This window comes from Microtus ochrogaster, unplaced genomic scaffold, assembly GCF_000317375.1.
Source record: "Microtus ochrogaster isolate Prairie Vole_2 unplaced genomic scaffold, MicOch1.0 UNK6, whole genome shotgun sequence".
Classification (NCBI taxonomy): domain Eukaryota; kingdom Metazoa; phylum Chordata; class Mammalia; order Rodentia; family Cricetidae; genus Microtus; species Microtus ochrogaster.
In genome coordinates, this window is record NW_004949104.1 from 8,566,341 (window position 1) to 8,581,026 (window position 14,686).

General features: G+C 34.1%; 1 pseudogene; it reads right to left on the reverse strand.

Annotated features, from left to right (window-relative positions):
* The window catches only part of LOC102001874, a 16,762-nt pseudogene extending 12,699 nt beyond the window's left edge, over positions 1 to 4,063 (reverse strand).
* Between the last annotated feature and the right edge of the window lie 10,623 nt (positions 4,064 to 14,686).

The following is a 14,686-nucleotide window of genomic DNA, read 5'->3' on the forward strand; positions in this document are numbered from 1 at the left end:
AAAAAAATGAGATTTAAGAATTTGCCATTAGGAAATATACAAAGAAAATCATCAGAACTTCTTTTAGCTCTGTAATTTGTTATAATTACTGATATCAGGCAATTTTAGTTAGGGTTTTACTAACTCATCTGCATTCTGAGGCCTAGGTTTGTGAGTCTGGTTCCCTGAGCCTCACCTTCTAGATAACATATGGGTTTCACTTTGAAATGTATCCATAAGGAAGTGGATAGCTGAAGTTAAACAACAGATTCTAAGCAGTAGTTTGTATCCTCAGTGTTTTGAATTTTACAAATCATTAAGTGTATAAAGTAACCTAATATTAGCTTGGTTTATTATTATGAAATGGCATGAGATATTAAGTACCTGTTAATATGTACATTGTTATAATTCTTTCATATTACAATTTAATATGAAATTTTATTTTATTAAAATGATTTATTTTTCTTAAATAATTAAGTACATATAATCACTTAAGACATGCTACATTTCATAATTGCTCAGAAAAAAAAACTGTTAAAATTTTGTATATATATAGATAACTCTTATGTATAGTTATACTAAGTTATAAATTTTATGCTTTAGTCTAGGAGGGTTTATTCACACTAATTCTCATTTCCACTATAAAGAAATTATCTTTCTATGAAAAACTAGGACTTGTCACCTAAGTCAACACTGTGAATTTGCTTTTGGACAATTTATCATAGGACTCAATTATGAGAAGCTTAATTTAGCAAGATCTCTTAAGAACGACCGAATTTCTGTTCTATTTTGGACCCATCTCATTATTTCTGATGGTGCTGTCTTTCTTTTTCTCCTAGAACTGGTCTACTAGCCCAGCAGGATAGGCACTGCATGAGCAGGAAGCAAACATTTTTTTGAGTTAATTAAACATGGCTATTAAAAAAAAAAGAGATGTCAGTGTGGGAATGATGTGATAGAAATTTTAATTGATTTGATTCTACATGCTATATGAAATAAAACACTGTGCTTCGAAGTGTGTGCCAGTGCTCAATGTTGACAAAATAAAATATCACCCCCAGGAACTTATGTGCTTTCTAAGAAATAGGTCATGCATCAGAGCACAAAAAAATCTTTGAAACATAGTGGTCAAAATATCAACTATGGAATATGACAATAATTAAAATGAAATAGACCCTTTGCACTCACTCATATGTCACAGACTAGGAATGGAAATTGTTAAAATAATAAAGTAATATTGGAGTTTTCCATGTTCTGTTTCTAGAAAGCTATTAAAGCAATATTTTTGCTAAAATTATTTAATTTATGGCTATTATAACATTGAAACATGTTTGACCCACATAATGCAATTCTACTGTGTCTAAGAGAGCAGTAAATCCTGTATTAATGGGATGAAAAAGGGCTTTTTGTATCCCTTCCCCATTAACATTCTTAACTCTTATTTTAATTTTCTTTTCAAAACACGATTTCTTCTCCCAGATTCTCTCAATTTTGAAGTGCTTTATGCTACATAAATTCTAAATAATCCCAAAGTTTTAGGTAGCTCATTCGTTTCAATTTCTCTAAGATATTGTCTTCTGTCTGGAAATTTTTATGTCTTTTCTGTGCTTTCATTAAGCATACTGAACTTCTTTTGAAAATTCTTCATTTATGTTCACTGGCAGCTTTATTGCTCCATTGATTTTTCAGAATTTTTTTTTGCCAGTAATACCTCATTGAAAATATTTTTTTCTTTAGTCATATGTTATTATTTAAAAATTTACTTTTCATTTTACATACCTGATGTGGGATGTCCTGTATATGTGTTTCTTTAATTGGTTGATGAATATAGCTGTTTTAGCTAATGGACAGGTTGTAGCTAGTTGGAAAATCTGAACAAATAGACAGAGATGAAGAGATCAAATACAATGTAGCTGCCAAAAGAGTATCATGCCATACCTGTAAGCCATAGCCTCATGGCAATATACAGACCAACAGAAATGGGTTAATTTAATGACTAAGTCATTGACTAGAAGATAGGAACTTATAATAAGCCTCAGGGTGATTATTTTATAAGGGGTTTTGGGAACTAGTGTGTGGGCCTGGTGGGTAGAAAGAAACCAGCCTGGAAGAAGAGCAGGATGGAGAATATTGACTGTTACATATGCCAACTCCAGTTTTTCTTCCTTCCCCTTCTTACACACCCACCTTTTGCTTCCCATCCACCAACAACTCTTTAGAGGGAGTAATGCCTTTCTTGGAGTGTCAACAAGGTCTGATATATCAATTAGAGGCAAGCCTAAGTACCTCCCCCCCATATCAAGGCTGAGCAAATTATCCACCATAGGCAATGCACTTTAAAAGCAATTTTATATACCTGGGATAGGTTCTGGTGACATTGTCAGCCCTCCCCACCAACAGATCAAGTCACATAAATGTCATTTACATTCAGAGGATCTAGTTTAGTCCCATGCAGGTACCTCAGCTGTCAATACAGTCTGTGAACTCCCAGTGGCTCTTGTCAGTCATCCCTGCAATTTTCCCCATCAAGCTCTTGACCACCATTGTTCATATGATCCCTTCTCTCTTTCTTCAGCTGAATTAAAGGAGCTCAGCCCAGTGCTTGACTATGGGTCACTGTATCTGCTTCCAGCAGCTTACTAGATGTAAGTTTTATAATGACAATTAGAGTAGTCTAGTCACTAATCTGATTAAAGTGGAAGGTCTTTAATTCAGATATCCTCTCCTCTCTTCCTAGGAGTCTTAGTTGAGGTCATTGTTGTGGATTCCTGAGACTTTCTCTAATACCAGGTTTCTCTCTAACCCTTAAAGGCTCCCTTTATCAATATATCTCTTTCTTTGTTCTCTCCCTTTTTTCCTCCCCAATCTCAGTCTTCTTCATTCCTCCTGTTTCATTCCCTCAGCCCATTCCTTACACCCCCTTCCAGTTTATCCATGAGATCTTAACCTTTTTCCTTCCTCAGGTACTCCATGTGATTCCATTATAGGGCCTCCCATTTTACCTAACCTCTATGGGATTGTGGATAGTAGCTTGGTTGTCTTTTGCTTTGTATCTAATAACCACTCATTCATGAGTACCTACTATGTTTGTCTTTTGGGGCCTGGGTTACCTCACTCCGGATGTTTTTTTTTTTTTCTCTAGTTCCATACATTTGCCTGCAAATTTCAAAATGTCATTTTTAACTGTTGAGTAATACTCCATTGTGGTGATGCACCACACTTTCTCTATCCGTTCTTCAGTTGATGGGCATCTAGGTTATTACCAAGTCCTTTCTATTATGAAATATAGTTCTATGAACATCGTTGAGCAAATATCCTTGTGGTAGGATTGCACATTCTTTGGGTATATGCACAAAAGTGCTATTGTTTGGTCTTGACATAGATTGATTCCCAATTTTCTGAGAAACTGCCATCCTGATCTCCAAAGTGGCTGTACAAATTTGCACTGCCACAGGGATGGAGGAGCATTCCCCTTACTCTATATTCTCTCCAGCATAAGCTTTCATCAGTGTTTTCAATCTTTGCCATTCTGATAAGTGTAAGATGCTATCTTGGGTTAAATCTGTAGCATGACTAATAAAACTCAGAGATAGATAGTAGCATTCAAGCTGAAAGATAAGAGAAACAAAACTGTCAACCACCAGAGAGTTCTTACCTCTACAAAATCTTCAGAACGAAAAGAGTATAAGTTCCTATCTCATCCCACCTTGTATTCCTCTCTTGTTCTGGCATATGTTGCACTACTACCGGCCTATATGACTAAGTGCTGGGAATAAAGCTGTGTGCTACCACCATTGGCTTGTATGGCTGACTACTGTGTCTAGTTTTGCACTCTGATCTTCCAACAAGCATTATTTGTTAGATCATAAACAAAATATCAGTCAGTAGAGCATGAGATTCTTAATCTCAGGGTCTTGGGTTTGTGCAACATATTGAGTGAAAGATGTAGCACAAATAATCAAATCCCAGAGACAAATATTGGGGTTCCAGCTGAAGATCAGAAAAACCAAAGCAGCTGAGATACTAGAGAGTTCTTACCTCTGTGGAATATTCTGATGAAAAAGAACAGGAATTCCTGTCTCATCCCTCGTTCTATTCCTCTTGAGTGTTGGAATTAAAGGTTTGACAAAGAAGCCAAAAGGCACAATGGAAAAAAAAAAGCATCTCAACAAATGATGCTGGCATAACTGGATGTCAACATATAGAAGAATGATAATAGATCCATATCTATCCCCATTCACAAAACTCCAGTCCAAGTGGATCAAAGACCTCAAGATGAATTCAGTTACACTGAACCTGACAGAAGAGAAAATAGAAAATATTCTTGAATGTATTGGCACAGAAGACCAGTTACTAAATATAACAACAGTAACACAGACTCTGAGAACAACACTCAATAAATGGGACCTCCTGATTTGAGAAGCGTCTGAAAGGCAAAAGATATGGTCAATAAGACAAAACGACAACCTACAGAAAGGGAAAAGATCTTCAACAACCCCACTGTGACTGAGGGCTCATCTCTAATAAATATATGGAACTCAGGAGACTAGATATCAAAATACCAAATAATTCAATTAAAATTGTGGTACAGATCTAAGCAGAGAATTCTCAACTGACGAACCTCAAATAGCCAAAAGACATAAGAAATTACTCAACATCTTTGGCCATCAGGGAAATGCAAATCAGATTGACTCTGAAAGATTCTTTTACCCATCCTTTTTATGCCTGTTATAGTTTATTTAAGCATGTCAAGTAGATTAAAAATAAATACACATTAATTGGTAGTTGAATAATTACCACTTCTGATATGCTTAAAGCAACTGCTCTTTCTAAAAGTAAACTTGAAACTTGGGCAAATCTTTATTTGAAGTGCATGTTTTTCATATATACTCATATGTTCTGAAAGGGTTTTTTTTAATTAACAACATTAACTCTTCATAAACCATTTTCATATATTTTAGAATGAATAATTTTTACATTTTTGAATATGTTCTTCCTTTGTTCAAAAAAAGAACAGTGCTGTATAAATCCATAAATGAATAAATATGACATGTGTTACCAATATATCGTCACTGATGTTCATTCATTTAATAACAACTCTTTTCAAAGTCATAGGTTCTTACTTTGGCAGTGAGCTTGATAAAAGCAAAATTAAGAATCAATCTTAGAACTGAATCTAGTATAACTTTAAACTATTACTTGTAGATTTGACAGGCTGAGGTATATGACATAGGAATAACCTGGTCTCCTGAATTATTTCCTGAAATTGAGGTAGCTAAATTCCTTATCAGTATCTAGCTTAACAATGCAATTGTGAAATTCACTTCCCAATTAGCCCCAGGGGAAACATATTAAATACTAATAAAATGATGACAAAATGTCACATTCTTTATTATCACAAGATGAATAAATTTTTAAAAGTTATGCCAATACACTAGAGAACACATCAGTCGACATATCTTGATATGTACACAATATATCCAAAATTGTTTTATTATTTGCTTGTTTGATAAAGATGGGAAAATGAAGAGTATTTGGGAGAACGTGTTGAATGGGAAACTGTGATTAGAATATATTATATGACCTGGGAGGTGGTTGTTCTCATTAAAAAAATTCATTGCATATTACCACATTCATCCATAACCACATGCATACTAGATACATTATACAGACTGAACAGGTTATAATTGGAATTATCTATGTGTGTGTATAAATACACACACACACACACATACACACACATATGTCATAAAAATTAGTGACAAAAGTAGCCATAAATTTGCAAGATGATGGTAGGGTCATATGGGAGGGTGGGTTCTGAGTGCAGAAAAGGGAGTAAGAAATGTTGTGATTAAATTATAATCCCAAAAATTAAATAAATAAAAATATTATTGCACGTACTGGCTTTGTAAGAACTTAGGCAGGATGGATGCTCAACTTACTAGGCCTGGATGGAGGTGGGGGTTCCTTGGACTTCCCACAGGGCAGGGAACCCTGATTGCTCTTTGGGCTGAGGAGGGAGCGGGACTTGATTGGGGGGGGGGGTAATGGGAGGCGGTGGCGGGGAAGAGATAGAAATCTTTAATAAATAAATAAATTATTGTATGAAAATATAAAGTTAAGAAATAAGTGTCTTATTCACTCAGACTTCTTTATTACATTTTAAAAGCCAGAGGCAGTGATTTGTGAATTTAAAGTTTTATAAGTGAACAGCATGTGGTACAGAATTATTGTCATGCAACTTGGTGTATGTATTATTCATATGTTAATATGAATGAGAACAGGAACCAAAATATTAAAATGCCCATTAAATGAGATTTTATCTTAATGCTGACAATGTTTACCTCATTCCTTTAGCTCATACTGATAAAAGTAAAATATGCACGAGTTAGATTCCAGCATAGATGTTGAGTGTAATATTGGACATGCTTGAGTACGGTAACCATAGACTCACTAAATTTTAAGCCTATATAAAAGCGGACCCTGATTACCTTTGTTCCATGTCCAGATACATAAGGCAGAAGAGATGCATCTTTAATAAATATCTTCAAATGAAAAGAAAACATTTTTATTTAAAGGCAAACTTCAGTTCACATTTACCACATTGAAGAAATTTTGAAAATGAGGAAAAATTGAGGTTGCTGAGCAATCTAGTAACATTACAGAATAACGTTACAGAGACTGAGGAAATTGAATTTATGTATTTAGGAAAGTATAGATATGTATATACATACATGCATGTAACAATGAATGAAACAGAGGCTCTAATGAAATATGTAACAGAGGTATGGAAAGACGAAGTACAATGGCAAAATGAGGTAATCATATTGTTTTTAAAATAATAAAAGTAGAAAAAATATAACAGAAAAAATTTATATATATTATATTTAAATCCTATATATCTAATAATAAAAGGCTATATGAGCTACACAAAATATTATTTGTTCAATAATAAGAAAAATAGTTGGATTATTCAGATCATATAGAAACAACTCTTAATCATTCATATTTTAATAAAACTAAATTCTTTCATTGATTTAAAACTTGATTAAGTTGCAAGTACTCTGCAGCAGAGGCGGACAGATGGTTGTGATTTGGAGGCTAGGAGGCCTACATTTATGTTTTTAAGAGTTCCAGGACAGGCAAACTTTCACAGACAAACCTTGACTCCAAAGCAAAAATGAAACAAAAAAAAATGGTTATACAATTTCTAGAACACCAGTTTAAATAATAAAGAATTTGAAGGCAATTTAAAGCTATATTAATTTTGAATTGGCTGCTGTTAGTGGATTCTCCTAATTCGTTTTAACTTTCTGATGGGAAACTATGTCTTTGGTAACAAGAAAATTACAGAAATATTAACAGAGTTTAGCAAAGTATTTTTATTTTCCCTTTAAAATATTAGACTACATTTGCAAAAGGTACAACAGAATGAATCAGGTCACTGCAATACATATCTGCCTTTGAGATTATAGACAACTCAGACGTTTGTTAACTTTAAACTTGAATAAAACATCGCTTTTAATCTATGCAAGCACACAGCTGTCGAGTCTAGGCAAATGACAAGATTTTGTGCAATATTTAAAAATGTATTATATTGCAAAAAATAGTTTTCTTTCCCATAGTGATTAAGATCCAATTAGAAACTAAAATTTGAGCTTTTGTGACAGTTCGCTATGCATGTCACTGGAGATGTTGCAGAGTGTGGAGTAAATTTCTCAGAAAGTTCTGTTTACAATTTAAACAAAGTGTCTCTAAATGACACTTTAAAAAACTTTTTTCTGAGGGAGTTCATTTTGTCAGACATTCTATTTGTTCATATTAAGTTGCATAATGCATACAGTAGTAAATAATTCATACTTTGAACCTTGTATTTGAAAACCCACTCTAGTATTATCTGTAGGGCTGGTTTTGTGCACATGAATCCTTTTGGACTATTTTGTTTTATTTTTCCATTCAATTATTTACACTTCCTTCCCTATTCCCAATCCCCTCCTGCTCCCCCATACCCCCTCCTCCCTCTCCCACCCTGCTTGAGAGAGGACAGGGAACCCTGTCCTGTGGGAAGTCCAAGGCCCTCCTTCCTACATCCAGGCCTAGGGAGCTGTGCATCCATATAGGCTAGGGTCCCAAAAAGCCAGTACATGCAGTAGAAACAAGTCCAGTGCCTTTATCAATGCCTTCTCAGTCAGCCCCCACTGACAGCCACAATCAAAGATTCCGGTTTTATCACATGCTCATTCAGACCCGGTCCAGCTGGATTTGGTGAGCTCCCATTAGAACAGGCACACTGCCTCAGTTGGTGGACCAACACCTTGTGGTCCCGACTTCTTTGCTCGTCTACACCCTCCTTCTGCCTTTCAACTGGACCTTGGGAGCTCAGTCCATTCCTCTGATGAGAGCCTCTGTCTCCATCTCCATCTGTCTCCGGACGAAGTTTCAACGAAGATTCCATGGTGATATTCGAGACAATCACTAGCGTGATAGTGGGGCAAGGACCATTCAGGTACCCTCTCCTCTGCTGTCTAAGGAACTAGCTGGGGACATCCCCGTGAACACCTGGGATCCCCTCTAGAGCCCAGTTTCTTGCCAACCCTAAAATGGATCTCTTAATGTAGGAATCTTCTTCCCTGCATTATTTGTAATAGCCAGAACCTGGAAACAACCTAGATGCCCCTCAATGGAAGAATGGATAAAGAAAGTGTGGGATATATACACATTAGAGTACTACTCAGCGGTAAAAAAGAATGACATCTTGAATTTTGCATGCAAATGGATGGAAATAGAAAACACTATCCTGAGTGAGATAATCCAGACCCAAAAAGATGAATATGGTACGTACTCACTCATTTGTGGACTCGAGCCATAAACCAAGGTCATTAAGCCTATAGATCACAAGCCCAGAGAAGCCAAATAACAAGGTGAAAAAAAAAAAAACAATTAAAAAATCTCCCGGAAAATGGAAAAAACGTGGGAACAAGGGGGGGGGGCCAACCGGGGGGGGAAGGTTGGGGAAAAGGGAGAAGGGGAAAAGGAAAGGGGAAAGGAAGGACTGGCAACAGCTTGGGGGAGTGGGAGGGTGGAGATGGACTCTTTTAATCATGGAGAATGTTTCTTTGTTTTTAAACTATGAGATATAGTTTTGTTCTGGATATAGCCTAGATAGACATTCATCCTCTTTCAGAAGTTGGTATATAGATGGCTAATATCTATTCTAACTTTCAAAAGTCTCTTTTGAGCTGTTATTCAGATGCATTTTTCTTTGTATGTGACTTGTAATAGTTTTTTTTTTGCAGCTTTCCAAACACTATTTTTTTCTGTGCATATAATAACTTAGCTATGATATATCAAGGGGAGTTTCTTTTCATTGTCATATCAAATTTGTGTTCTTTGTATAAGTGTGTGAATACCTTTTCTTAATTTGGGAAAGTTTTCATCTCTATTCTGGTTACAGATATGGTCTATGCCTTTGAACTGGGAATCTTCTACTGCAGCATTACTTAAAATTCAAAGTTTTGGTCTTTCATGGTGACACACAGTTCTTGCATATTATTTCAATGTATTCTAAAACTATTTTATATTATTTACTATTGCTGTCTAATATTTTGTCTTCAAGTGAAATTGTTCCATTCTACACATTACCTGCGCAACTCTACTTCCAGTTAATCCAATGTATTTTTTCCTACATCTGCAGGTAGCAGACATACACATGATGTACATGCATACATGCAGACAAAACACAGAGACATATAAAATACAATAAAAAACCTTGTAACTTACATGCACTTTTTTTAAGTGCAACAATAAAAGGAAAATTTTAAAATTTTAAAACTTTTGTGTAATGACATTGAGAATTTCCCTTAAAACGTTTAGTTTTATTATATTCTAATGCTTTAGATTTAGTAGAGGTCTCTTCCACCTTTGAGAAAATATAGTAGTTTTCTATAGTTTCTGAAAAATGGCAAAAATTTAGTAACTTAAAATAACAAAAGTTTATTACATCGCATTTAAATATGCAGAAGTACAAATTGTCTCTCAGAGGAATGAAGTCCAGGTCAGGAAGGCTTCATTTCTTACCAGAGGCTGTAACAGTTAAGCTATTCCACTAACCTTTTCAATTTTGTGAAGCTGCTCATATTGCTTAGTTCATTAACCAATTACCTTATCTTCAAACTAAACGACATTGGGTCAGCTTTTCTCATTACATTGCCCAAATTTTCTCTTTTACTTCCCCATTTAAAAAGCTCTATGATTATATCAATTTTTCTGAATTGAATCCAGGCTAATTTTTCCTATTTTGAAGACAATTGATGGTGATCTCATTTCTACCTGAAATCTTTATTATGTAACATAACAGACTAATTGGTTACTAGGCTAGAAATGAGAACAATTTTGAGTTATGTATCCTAACTGTATGTATTAAACTGAGCACTGAATAAAAGACTTAAGTATGTGATTAAATTTTACCTGAACAGAATAAAATTCACTGAAGACACCATTTAAAGCCTGCAAAGTAAAATATTTGCTTAATTCGTACAAAATAATTTCTAATATTAAATTTGTTAAAATAAAATTGGGCTGTATAAATAAGCTTTTTTCTAAATATTATCTCAAAAATTTATATAACATTAAAAACCACAAACTTTTCATTTTGTAGGTATTCCAGTCAACAGAGAGAGGATGTGAAGAAAAGATGACCTCCCAGTAATTACATGTTTATCAATAAATCTTTATTTAATATTTATTTATTTAATATTTAATATTGATAGCATAAACACTGGAAACAGATGCAACGTAAAATGCTTTACATAAAGGAAATATGATGAATCATTTCAAAACTAAGAAGTTGAAATTCATTTAAATAAATGAACATAAAAATTGTTTTCCATAATGGATGCATATGACAGAGTAAATTAAGATGGCATGAATTGAACCTGTTCATTATCTGGGTTATCAAATAATAGATTAAAAATTTAACTGTCTTAATCTATTTTATAATGCAGAAATAATGAATCATAAATGTAATAATTCTTTGTCTTATTTTTTCTCAATCATATAGTATGATCCCTGTATTTAAGTATACTCTATAGATATTGCATAAAAAAAACCCTTCTAATTTAAATTTGTGTGGAAATTCATCTATGAACACAAAAAAGAAAGACTGAACCAGTAATGGCATTTGCCTTAAACTCTCAAAGCCTGCTTCCACTAACAATCTTCTCCCATGAAGTAACACCTTAGTCCTTTTCAACAGCCCCACCAGTTGCAAAACACATATTCAAGTACATTAGCCTAATAGAAAGCATTGTCATTCAGACCACCACATCCTATTCACTGGACCCCATAGATTTATGGCCAAATCGTAATAAAAAAATGCATTCTTCTGCAGTCTCAATACTCTTTAAGGTCTCAAGTCCAAAGACACTTCTGTGACTCAAGAGAATATCTTAATGGTAACTTCCACATTAAAAATAAAGAAAATTATATGCTTCCAACATGATGGCAAAGAATGCATAATACTATTCCACAAAGGAGGAATGGGGCATAGGGAGGGTAGAAATGCTGATCTAATGAAATTCTAAGACATAGCAGGATTTTTTTTTCATTGTCTGTTTTCAGGAAAATCACAATAGAGGACCACTAAGCCTTGCCTCGAGCCTCTAACTACTGTTCTACTTCAAAGTCCCAAAGTCTTCCACAGTTTCATAGAAATTAGCATAATCATGTCTGTCAGAGATAGAAGCCATTCTCTGCAAATAAGTTTGGTTTCAGTTACTTTTCTGTTTCAATGATAAAACACAATGACTAAAGCAACTGATTTATCAATGAATTTATTTGGGCTTGTGATTCTAGAGCGAAAGGAGTCTGCTATTTGTTGGGATCATGGCAGCAAGTAAGAGACTTGAGGAGTGGAGTGAAAACTCAAGAATTCACATCCTGAAGCAGAAAGAGTTCACTGTTCCTGTTAAAGCAAATTTAGTTCAAAACAGTCTCTTGTTTCTTTTGAGATGAGAACTGTAGTTTTAAATGATTAATTCATTCTAAAACTATCATTGAAATATTGTTCAATGCAAGTATGTTAGTATTTGTTACTCATTTCATTAGCCTATCGAGCTAATATCTTTAATTTTTATTATTCTTAATAAATTAAATGAACCTTTCTTACAATGATACAATAGTTATTGAAGAAAAATTCTTTTGATTAGAAATAAAAACTGCACTAATGTCTTTTAATGCCTCATTCACTGCTAGGGAAAAAATATTGCTTTGTGAATATTTTTACCCCATTTATACTTAAAATTTCTTATTTATAGCACTGTACAGATTACGAGAGTATTTCATAATTGAAGTATTTCCTTATACTTGAATGTAAAATATAATAAAAGCAAAATTATGCAAACAGTATTAGCTAGAGGAAAATATTAGAGCTCAAATGAGATAAGTCCCTTGGATTTTACAAAGGATATTTAAGCTGCTGGGTGAGTTCTGTGAATTGTTGATTTGATCTATATGATAGTATGTACAAGTTTTCACTGGTGGCTCTTCTCCTCCTCAGAGTGCTAGAGTCTGCACATGAGGTTAAATCAACTGACCTCCCCATTCTAGTTTCCTTTAGGCAATTTTACCTTCAGCAATCTTCTATTTAACCTGCAATGTATTTTTCAGAATCTGTTTAACCTTCTGCATTTTTAGTACAGCCTTCAGGGAAGTTTTGACAGGATTTTGTTTGCTTATTTTGTGTTGTCATTGTTTTAATTTATCGTATTTTTCAATGTATTTTTTTTGCTATTTTTTCAATGTAAAATGTAATTTCAAATATGAGGAGGAGAATATGTTTATATGTTTGTTGGTGCACTATATATAAAGTACTGAATGGTTAGTCAGTGATATTCATTCTACTGCCCTGTATCATTATCATTTATTTTAAACTAAATAAACAGTTAATGTAATAAGTGAGTGAAACTAGAAAACGTAGCATCCATCCTATGATCCAGACTCTAGAATTGAACAATATTAATCAGTTTAAAGTGCAGCCTAGGAAAAAAAAAGCACTATAATTTTAAACAAATAATATGCATATGTTGAAATTTCTTTTTAGAGGAAGAAATAAATACTCGTTTTTCTTTGAATTGAAGGGACAAATCTTGTCCTAGGGAAATTCCCAGGAATCCACAAGGATGACCCAAGTTAAGACTCCTAGCAAAAGTGGAGAGGGTGATTGAAGTAGATTTCACTGTAGTCAGATTGGTGACTATCCTAACTACCATCATAGAACCTTCATGCAGCAATTGATAGAACCAGATGCAAAGATTCACAACCAAGCACCAGACCGAGCTCCGGGAATCCAGTCAAAGAGAGAAAGAGAAGGGTATATAATAATAAGCAAGAGAGGTCAAATCCTGAGAAGGAAGTCTACAGAGAGAGCTGAACCAAGGTCGTGGAAACTTGTGAACTCTAGACCTGCAGCTGTGGAGTCTCCATGTAACTGAACTATGCCTTCTGCTCGTGGGAGAAAATTGTGTAGCTTGGTCCATCTCAGGTTATATCTAATACAAGCTTTAAAAATTGACATGCATTTGGCTTAATAGAATGTGCAATTTGCTTGCAGAAAAATTGCCTCTTTGAAAAAAGTGAGTAGACGTTAAGTTACAAACACACACACACAGAGACACACACACACTGTGTTTGTATAATTGACAAGAAACATGATGATCTAATATGAATTCATGATCTGTGGTAAGCTTATATTTTTGCTCCTTACAAAAGCAAGAAAACAATTGATAAATATATTTATTGTAGGAACATACAGCAGGTAATAATATTTGCAAGAATGGAAACTTCTTGTGTTAAGTAACTCTTCAATATTGACTTTCATGAGCTTTTTTAATTTCTAACTGCTTTTGCCATGAGTAAGGAGCCTGTAGTGAAATTGTGTAAAAGCACAGCATGCAGCTGGCATTCAAAGCAAAGAAACAAAGGAATGAATTGCACTGTGCATACTTGAATGCACAAGGCACTTACATACTTTCCTTTGAGTTTTATATTTATCTCTTTTTTGTTGTGTTACAATGTTGGTAAATAGGAAAATGTAATTTCTGCTTTATTGGAAAAGTGAATCCTTGAGGTAACATCCCTCCATCATCTACTCATCATGTTGCTTCTCCTTTGTTTTCTTATTAGAAGATTGACAAAGCTAGAGCCTCTGGGCATTGGTGGATACACTGAAGGTTTACTCTAATATGTAACACTTTTTATTTATCCCTGCTTGCCTGTATACTATAAATCTCAATATAATATATGAAAGTGGTGATCATTATTTTAAAAAGTGAAAGTGGTTTAGAAGCCAACCCAAAGGATGTGGAGAAAAAATTCTGTTGACTTATAAGTTCAAAATGCTGCACAGTAAAAAAAGAAGTAGAAAAGGTGTGTGTGAGAGAGAGTTTTCATAAGAAATGATCCAAAAAGAAGTGAATTAAAGATGCAATACTATTACAGAAAGAAAAGTTTAAGAAGAGGTAAAATGTTAAAATTGGAATCTCTGGGAATATTGTTGACAGCTGTGAGAGAATTCTATTACATTTGTGTTTTCAATCAGGACATATAATCAAAGACTAATCACTGACTATACAGCAAAGGAAATGCTAAGAACATAGTATTGTTAAAAGAATAAAACCTGAAGCCTCCTAAACATTTTGTATAGCAAATG